Source organism: Ctenopharyngodon idella, chromosome 19 (genome assembly GCF_019924925.1).
Source record: "Ctenopharyngodon idella isolate HZGC_01 chromosome 19, HZGC01, whole genome shotgun sequence".
Classification (NCBI taxonomy): domain Eukaryota; kingdom Metazoa; phylum Chordata; class Actinopteri; order Cypriniformes; family Xenocyprididae; genus Ctenopharyngodon; species Ctenopharyngodon idella.
The window spans coordinates 27282017-27292189 of NC_067238.1; positions in this window are offsets into that span (position 1 = coordinate 27282017).

Below are 10173 nucleotides of genomic sequence, written 5' to 3' on the forward strand. Positions count from 1 at the left end.
ATTTTTTGATAATGACCGGCAGACAGTCCATTGTCATTGTCAATGAGAACACATTAAGTCCTGGGATAACGTTAACCGTTCAGTCAGTGATTTTAACATATATGTACATCTGTAAAGTTGAGATCAGTCAGATATGAAATATGAACATTATGAAATTATGAAATAACAACATTGTACCTCTATCGCTGTATATCCAGTCATGACCCTGTCTCTATTTCTGAGTCACTTGCAAGGTCCGCAGTCAAGGCGGCAAGGTTTCCGCTGTCCTTGGTCCCTGTAAAATTTACGTCCATATAAAAAGGTAAATACCCTGCGAAGTCTTACTGATATAAGCTACTGATCGTCTCCCTATTACAGTTTTATGGACTGTGTAATTTAGATGGACCCAGCATGGCTTCCTATAACTCCCTTTGCCCCTCCCAGTCCTCTGCGCTATCTTTACAGATTGCTGATCTCAAATGCATTATCTCTTATGACAGTACACACCCTTTACATGATAACATGCATGAAGTCCTTACTCCTTGATAAGCAAAACTGAATTTACTGTTCAATCTTAAAGGGATAGTTCACCCAAAAATGAAATTTCTGTCATTAATTACTCACCGTCATGTCGTTCCAAATCGACAAGACCTTCATTCATCTTCAGAACACAAATTAAGATATTGTTGACAAAAATACGAGAGCTTTCTGTCTCTCCATAGACAGCAACACAATTACCACTTTCAAGGCCCAGAAAGGTAGTAAAGACATCGTTAAAATAGTCCATGCGACTGTGTCGGAGACTGACATGGAAGACGCTATTTTGGGTTTTTTTAAGGCACAAAAAGTGTTCTTGTCGCTTCATAATGTTAAGGTTGAACCACTGAAGTCACATGGACTATTTTAACAATGTCTTTACTACCTTTCTAGACCTTGAAAGGAGCAATTACGTCGCTGTCTATGGGGGGTCAGAAAGCTCTCGGATTTAATCAAAAATATCTTAATTTGTGTTCCAAAGATGAATGAAGGTCTTACGGGTTTGGAACGACATGAGGGTGGGTAATTAATGACATACTTTTCATTTTTGGGTGAACTAACCCTTTAAATGAATGAATTACATTTTCTAGAATGTCCAACAGGATATATATTTTAATCAGATTGTGCATAATGCTCAAAGGTCACATCAGAATCCTGTTAGGAGGGCTTTTTACAGCTCCTTCCATACAGTACACTTCAGTATCCCATTAATTTTTAAAGCAACAGAGGCAAATGTCGGTGTGAGAGCTATTAGATATGCTAGATAAACTATTATTAACACATGAAAAGTAGCTAGTTTTAAAGACACCACATGTCTGCCTTTTGCCCTGCCTTGGAGGTCTTGAACTTCTCGACTTCTAATTATAATAATTTAGTTTGATCCCCCAAGATCAACAGTTCCTCCTTTCACTGAACATTTGACAAAAGCAAGAAAATTATAAGAGTTTTAGGTCCTATTTTGTGCCCTTTTTGTGGAAAGTGTCAGATCCTGTAGAGGACTGACTGAAAAGTGAGTTTTTAACTGTGTGACTGACTAGTCAATAATGATTGCCAGTCATTGGCTGTTAGGCTGCCCATTACCGTCTCAGGCAGGAAACATTGTCTCCAAGTGGTTCATAAAACAACTCCCAATACTTGAGTCCATTTTTCTCCCAAAAGCAAGGACACAATCTTCTCCCACTGTGTCACAGCACTACATAATACCACACCTTAGCTTCCTTTAGGCAGTGCAACGACACAAGTAAACAGCTCAAGGTGACAACTTCCTTCAAGAGAACAAATGCCATCCATCCATTATCAACCACTTATCCAGGACTGGGTCGCGGTGGCAACAGGCTAAGTAAGGACACCCATATGTCCTTTTGTCTTTCCACTTCCTCCAGCTCATCCTAGGGGATCCTAAGGTGTTCCAAGGCCAGCCGAGAGATACAATCCTTCTAGCGTGTTCTGGATTTGCCCGGGTTCTCTTCCCAGTTTTTTCTACCCGAAATCTTATTCTTTTGTTTTCTACCCAGAGCTATATAGTAAATAAGCATGTAAAAGGTGAAAAAAATTCTGGATGATGAAATGTAATATTTTAAGGATAGTTATGCTTATGAATGTGTATCAGTAGTTTTAGATTTAGTTATAGTTTTAGTCACTTTTTTTAATCTGGTTTTAAAACTTGATTTGAATTGCTAATGTATTTTATGCAAAAATACAGTGTTAATCAATCGAAACAAGCAAATCATTGAGTAACAAACTCAGTCTGTATGCTGCTGCTTATCTTTAAACTGAGAGGCACTCACTTTATGCAGAGATGCTATCCTGCTGAGCTCACAATGTGTTGCAAATGCCAGATCTAATGCATTCTGCATCTGTGCCGCATACGATGTAACATTATGCTCCTTGCATCTCATGCTCTCCCTCCTCGTCATCCATTAAGCTGTGAGCAGAGCATCACTACTTGGAGAAGCATGTAGTAAAGATATCATAACTGTCAATAGCCTACATTCATGATTTCAAGAGTGTAAGAACTGGATAGTAGCATTGTCATGCAGATATTGTGTGTGTATGTGTGGCAGTCATGCCTTTAAGATGTGGGGGGCTGCGCACTTTTTAATTTATTACAGGGGGTTTTGATTGGGATTCAGTGACAGAAAAATGGTTTAAGGGTAAGTAAAATTTGAGAGAATTTTTTTTTAGGGCTGTCAAAGTTAAGTCCTTTGGAATAAATATTTAGTTTGAAAAGTACTCGACAAAACATTTTAATTTAATTGAAAATCTTTCTTTTCAGATACATCTAACAGTACTGAAAAAGATTTCTATTTTCTGAAGGATCATGTGACACTGAAGACTGACGTAATGGCTGCTGAAAAATTTTACTGTATTTTTGATCAAATAAATCCAGCCTTGGTGAGCATAAGAGACTTCTTTCAAAAACATTAAAGGGGACCTATAATGCCCCTTTTACAAGATGTATTGTAAGTCTCTGGTGTTCCAGAATGTGTCTGTGAAGTTTCAGCTCAAAATACCCCACAGATCATTTCTTATAGCTTGTCAAATTTGCCCCTATTTGGGTGTGAGTAAAAACACGCTGTTTTTTGTGTGTGTCCCTTTAAATGCAAATGAGCTGCTGCTCCTGGCACGCTTTTCAGAGTGGGCGGAGCTTTAACAGCTTGCGCTTCGGTTGCTCAACAACAACAAAGCTAGAAAATCTCACGCAGCCAAAATGATGATTGTCAGTAATGGTGTTCAGCCTTACGCTGTTGGACACGATGGAGTAACTCAGGAAGAAGTAGATTCAACTCATTGACTAGCATGTGCCGTCATGTTAATCTTTTGTGCAAATCCAGCATTAAATTGACCCTTGTTTATGAAGAAGTCCAGTGTAAAATGACAGCATGGCAACAACACTCTACTACAACAACTCTTCCTCTTCTCTAAAACAGCCCAACATGGCCTCACCCTCTTTGTTGCGTGTTCTCGGGGGCAGGGTTTATGCAAATTTTAGGGTTAGTTATGTCACTAACCCGGGAAGAAGCTTGTTGTAATCCCTACCGTTATCGTTTGTTGTTGTCCTTAAACAGAGAATTCTGTAAAAGAAAATATCTTTAAAGTCAGCATGAAATGGAAGTTACTATAGTCTTTTCTTCCCTATTGTGACATATATCCGAGTGAAATGGCTTCTTGAACAAGCAAAAAATGTAGGGCAGGACTTAATTTAAGGGAGGGAGCGGGTGATGCTTATGGCAGCATTTGTTGCTAACTTGCTCATTGGCGAACATGTTCCACCTACACGAAAATGAATTACACTTACAATTGCGGATAATATGAGTGGTGAGATGTTGAAACGTTTCCCAAGACTCCTCAGGCCTATATTTGCAGGAATGCTCCATTATTAAATGGCCGTGGTGTTCTAGTGCTCCCCATGACCTGCCAAGGATAAAGAATCTGTTTACTGTAAATTGCACCCCACTCCCCCCCAAATACCATCTGCCACTTAGAAGGCCGCTGTGTTAGTGCTGGCTAAAAATAGACCTTCTGATTGGCTCCTAAAGGGAAAAGGGCCCACATCACCCAAAAAGCCTCTGGATTTGATGGATAACTCGAAAGAACATTGGCACGGGGTCCTCGCCATTGAAGCCGCCTTCATCCAAATCATTTAGCTAATTTTGTTATCCGGGATTTTTTGTGAGCGAATGAAAACGACAGATAAGGGAATGACGGAAAGAAAAGAAAAGCCACTTTTTTTTTTTTTTTATCTTCGCAGCGCTCTCTAGGGTGGGTTTGCCGGCCCAGCCACCTGTAATTGGCTTATCCTGCTTTCTCTCCAACTCTGTCACTGTGATTTGCCAGTTTGGTGATATGAGGAGACAGAAGTGCTGCTTCTGTGTCTCTTTGTGTTTGACTTTATGGGCTCTGGTAAAGAGTAACAGAGAGCAGAAATGCTGAGGGTGATTCAAACCTCCTGCTATGCAGTAATGGCACAAAGCACACTGGCGTTTATGGACGAAGTGAGAGCGCTGCAGTCTTCTGCTCATTTCCTAGGAGACTGACTCCCCTGCAACATCCATTTACACTTGTCATACTGACTATTTTAATAAATACCTAGAGAAAGTCTGTAGTTGCAGCCATGTTAGTCACTGAGTAGAAGAACTTAACATCAGTGGAGTTGCCAATAAGGATGGTATCAATGTTGGGGTAACGCATTACAAGTAATGTGAGTTACGTAATCAGATTACTTTTTCCAAGTAACAAGTAACGGATTACTTTTATATTTACAACACAATACCCGAGTTACTTTTTCATTTATTGACTGTCAGCTCTCCTGTCCGCATGTTGAGAGAAATCGTGAACTCATTTGTGTTTCATTTTTTGTTTTTATTGTTTAAGAGTGCTGAACTTTCTTGTCTGAGCTGCGCCCTCTACTGTACAGGTGTGAATTTGCATTTCCTTCAGCCTGAGGCTTATTCATTTCACTTATGGTGTGAAAGAGCCTTTACATTTGCCAAAAATAGAATAACCTTTTTGTTATTAAAAAACAAACAAGCAACCCCAGCCCAGATGAGAAAAAGTAATGCAAAAGTAACATATTACTTTCCATAAGAAGTAATCCAATTAGTTACTTTTTAGGGAGTAACACAATATTGTAATGCATTACTTTTAAAAGTAACATTCCCCAACACTGAGTGGTATGAGTGAAAAACAAAAAAATACAGTGATCTATGCTGCCATACCTCATCGAATACCCAAGAAATTATGTATAAAACTAAATGCCCCATCCACGATGTCCAGAGTAATATATTTTTCCTTTATTGTATCACGCAGCGGCATTCACCTGTCCAAAACAGCAGAACTTAAGTAAAACCAGCAGACTCCTGTCACATCTATAATGATCGTCTGAAGATGGAGGCCGTGTCTTTGGCATGGAGATGTATTTAAAGGTCACCAGTGGTTTTACAAGAGCCGTTAATGGTGCCGCTGCGTTTGAGTGAATTGGCTGATCTGTCAGAGAGAAGCTTGTTTATGAGTGCTTGGTTGCCCCCTCCTGTCCTGCCCGTGCACAGAGCTCATTCCAGCGGCCGTAAAAGTCCACAATTGCTCCGATTCATCAAGGAATTAGCAGGAGTGTGACGGCTCTACTGAGGTGCTCCTAACTGATCCAGGTGCAGATAGCAAGAGGGGGCAAGTAAGGTGTTCAAATTAGCAGGAACTTTGACATGACAGAATATGGTATAGCAGCAGTGGATAATGAAACTAAGCGCATTGGAACATTATACACTACCGTTCAAAACTTTAGGGTCATTAAGCTTTTTTTAACGTCTCTTATGCTCACCAAGGCTGCATTTATTTGATCAAAATACAGTAAAAACAGTAATATGGTGAAATATTATTGCAATTTAAATATGTTTTCTACTTTAATTGTATTTTGATGGCAAAGCTGAATTTTCAGCATCATTACTTCAGTCTTTAGTCACGTTCCTTCAGAAATTATTCTAATACGCTGATTTTGTGCTCAATAAAATTTCTTATTATCATCAACTATAAAAACACTTGAGCAGCTTAATATTTTTGTGAAACCTTTGATAAATTTTTCAGGATTCTTTGATGAACAGAAAGTTCAAAAGAACAGCATTGATTTTTTAAAAATCTTTTGTAACATTTTAAACGTTTTTACTGTCACTTTTGATCTATTTAATACATTCTTTTTGAAAAAAAAAAAAAAAGTATGACTGATATATAGTCATATCACTGGTCTATGAAACTTAGGTGCAAACAGAAAAGCTTGACTTAAAGGGAAATTTGTTTGGAGTACATGAACATTCTGGTACTCTTTTAAACCCCATTTAACATAATCACTTTAAAAAAAAAAATCACAGCATGTAGTTCTTGTTCTAGTTGTCGCCTCAGAAAGTCATGGTAAGCATTTTACTAAAAAGTACATTCACTTGTGCCTCAAATAGGTTATTAAAGTTTCCTAAATGGGTATTCTCAAAGGATTTGCATTATGTACTAGCACAATTCACTTCATTTAACAAAGTATCCATAGGCTGCCAACCAATTAAAGTCTGGAGCTCTTATTCAATCTTAATCAACCCTTTCGCAGTGATATCCATCATGGAAACAGCTTTGGACTTCCTGGTCACAAATATATGGGACAATAGCGCCCTCTATCACCAAGCAGCTTGATACTTAAAGGGATAGTTCACCCCAAAAATGTAAATTCTGTTATCATTTACTCATCCTCGAGCTGCTCCAAACCTGTATGACTTTTTTTAATCTGCAGAAAACAAAAGAAAACATTTTTTAAGAATGTTGGTAACCAAACAGTTTTGGTAACCATTGACTTCCACTGTACAAACATTGAGACATTTCTCATAATATCTTTTATTTTCTGCAGAAGAAAGAAAGTCATACAGGTTTGGAGCAGCTTGAGGGTGAGTAAATGATGGCAGAATTTACATTTTTGGGTAAACTATTCCTTAAACAATATGACACAAGTAGGAATGCTGTGCCTACATGCCAACAGCAAGATTGCGAGTGCGATATTGATTTTATAAAACTGTTCGATAAACAAGCTCCTGAGTACTTGAGCTCTTACATTTTAGACACAATATTGCCAGTCACTTTGACTATTTTTCAAACAAAACCACAGCAGAACAGTTGTGTTATAGTGGTGTTTTGTTCCTGAAGGAATCAGGGTTTTTTGAATGAATCGTTTGAGTGAATAATTCAACGACTCACTCATAAAGAAAGTAGGTGTGTTCGACTTGAAGCGGTGCTGCACGGATCGGTGTGTGACATCAAACTACCACGAGAGTGATTGCAGTACTTTAATGTTAAACACTGATGGGTCTGTGCAGCGTCGCTTCAAGTCAAACAAACTAACTTGTTTCACTCCTGAACAAATCAGCAGTTTTGAATGAATCAGGTGAATGAATGATTCAACAACTCACTCAGTCACGTCACGTTTCGCCCCCTATTGGCATAATAATGTCAACTGCAGAAAGAGCCACTGAAGAATCCTCTCACTAATGAACAGAATGACAGCCTGTTTGAAACAAACACAGACAAGCAGAGGGATACGAAAAGTCGAAAAGTCCCAGTGCTGTTGGACTATAATATCAGCACTCTTGGCGATTCACGGACCAGGGATAACTGTTGAACTGTATAGCCGTGTTTCCATCGCAGGAACTTTCCCCAGGAACTAGGGACTTTGGGGTGGTACTCGGTGTGTTTCGACCACAGGGACCAGGATCTAAATGAAGTTCCAGGTAAAAAATCCCCCCTCAGAAAGTCTGTGCTCTTCTAGGTAGTACTTTTTCAAAGTTCAGGAAATTTCGGGGGTGGGATTTGGGTGCTGAACATGCTGATTGATCAAGTTCACGCAGCATTTTATTTCAACCACCATTTTTGAAAGTCTGTTGCAGTGCGTGCAGTAAGAGTTGTTTGCTTTTCGAATTAACAATTGAGTTTAAAAAATACGACCGATGGACCGACGACGAGGTTCAGGCTTTATTATATGCAGAGGACGAAATCCAGCAGGAACTGGAGTCGAGCGCAGTCCTATGTCACCGGACTAATCTTCACGGTAATTTAGACCACGATGGAAATGCAGACAGCAACAGATCTGTGGTGAAAAAAAGTTCCTGGGACAAATTGTTCCGGGTAATTTCGGTGGAAACAACATTTTTGACAATCTAATGGTGCTATATGACTAAAGCAATGTTTCTAAATTAAAGCAGTGATGTACAGAGAAAGGGGTGCTTATTTCTGAGAGTTTGAAGCATTTGGATCCTCTGGAGCTCAGTCAATTGGCTGTCAGCACCTCATTGCAATGGTGGGGCTTGTGTTGGATGATTCTGCTTGACTGGCATGCAAAGACCATCACTCTCACATCTGAATTGCCCACGATAAGGCTTCATTACCATAAGTTTATTTTCTCCTATTGAGGTGGGCTGTCTAAAACAAAGGCCAGTTGATTATTTTGCTTGATCATTGTACCATTCAAAGCGACCGATTGCAAAAGGAAAGGGAAACAATGGGCTTTCCCAGAGGATTCCGGAGGCTGACATGCATACAGTAACAGGACTGGTGACACTGACGCGAGATCAGTGCGGCCAGGCCTGACAGTACACCCATGGGACGCACGAGAGCTCAGAGACGCTGAATCTGAGACTGTCAAGGCTGTCCATGGGTTTGAATGGCTGCAGTCCACTGAGGATTTTGCATTTCAGCAGTCCGTCACTGTCAGACAATAGCAACGTATTTGGTCACTAGACAACAATATGTTTGCATGTGTTATATGTAATATTATATGCTACTAATACACTTACATGTACTGACAAGAAATGGAGGTTTATTGTCATACTGTATACATCTAACAAAACAAAATAGGAACATTAAATTACCTGAAATAATTATAAACACCCTTCTGAATATGTTGGGTTTTGGATGCTAATTCCCAGTATTAATTGCTGGTGCTTCCAATAGGTGTCTTAACCCCTATAAATCCTAATGTATTTGTGTGTGATAAATTAATTTCTAAGGCCTCTAAATATTAACATGATCTTTAAGGCATCTAAAGGTGATGATACGCGGGGCAACTTTTTGAGCAATGTTGCTGGGCCACTTTGAAAGGATGATGGGGTGGGATCTTATTATTTCGATGCTAGCTTGCTATTGCTAGCCTCAGCCTCTCCGAAATTGTCTTTAGCTTAACCAGCAATATTTCCTTGGTAAAGCAGCTTCAGACAAGTTTTTCTAGTCAACAGCACTAACTACTGTAAACTAGTCTCTAGCTTGGTCTAAGCTGGCCTTTTTAAAGGACTGCTTGAAAAGGTAAACTGAGGATGTAATACAAATGATTAATACAAACACTTCTAAGCACTGATTTTATGGTAGAATGCTAGACCAGAGGTGTTTGTATAGAGGATTATGGTACATGAAAATGGCATTGAATGGTACAATAGCAACACAACTAAGAAGGAGAGAAAACATGGGATTACATGTGGTTTTCTGCTCCTTAATGTGATTTTCTTAATGACAGTTTTACCTTTTTATGCACTTCAGTGAGGACAGTGGCGAGGTTGAGATTAGAGAGAATGTATTTTGCCTCAAAAGCCGATTAGCCTGATTTGAAACAGAGCCAAATTGAGTCTATTCTGTTCTCATTCACAAAGACTGGGCAACAAAACGTGAAATAATCGGAGCAAGGCTTTTTTGTGTTACCTAACGTTCTGTCTGTTTTCATATTACAGCTGAGCAGCTTTTCATAAACCCTCAATATACATTCAACAGCTTTAGGGGAAAATCATTAAAAGACGAACAGTGTGGATAGCAGATTTCCATTTGCATTTACAAAACTTTGCAAATGTTTAGCCTCAGTTAGGTTATGTGACAGCAAAGACCGCTAAAAAAAATTAATAAAATCTCTCAAACATTGTATAAATACAAAACGAATTTTTCTTTTAGGCCTCCCGGTCAATCCTGCTATTCTTGACCGCCATCTGGTGGTTTTACAGGGGCAGTTCAGTCAAATTCTAGGTAGCCTTTTGCTAAGCTAGTGAAGTCTCAATGTACTTTGAATTTAAAGTATAGCTATATTTCGATGTGGACATTTTGCCATTGGGGTGACTAGTAAAAAAAAAAATCCAAGTATCCTAAATTAACCCT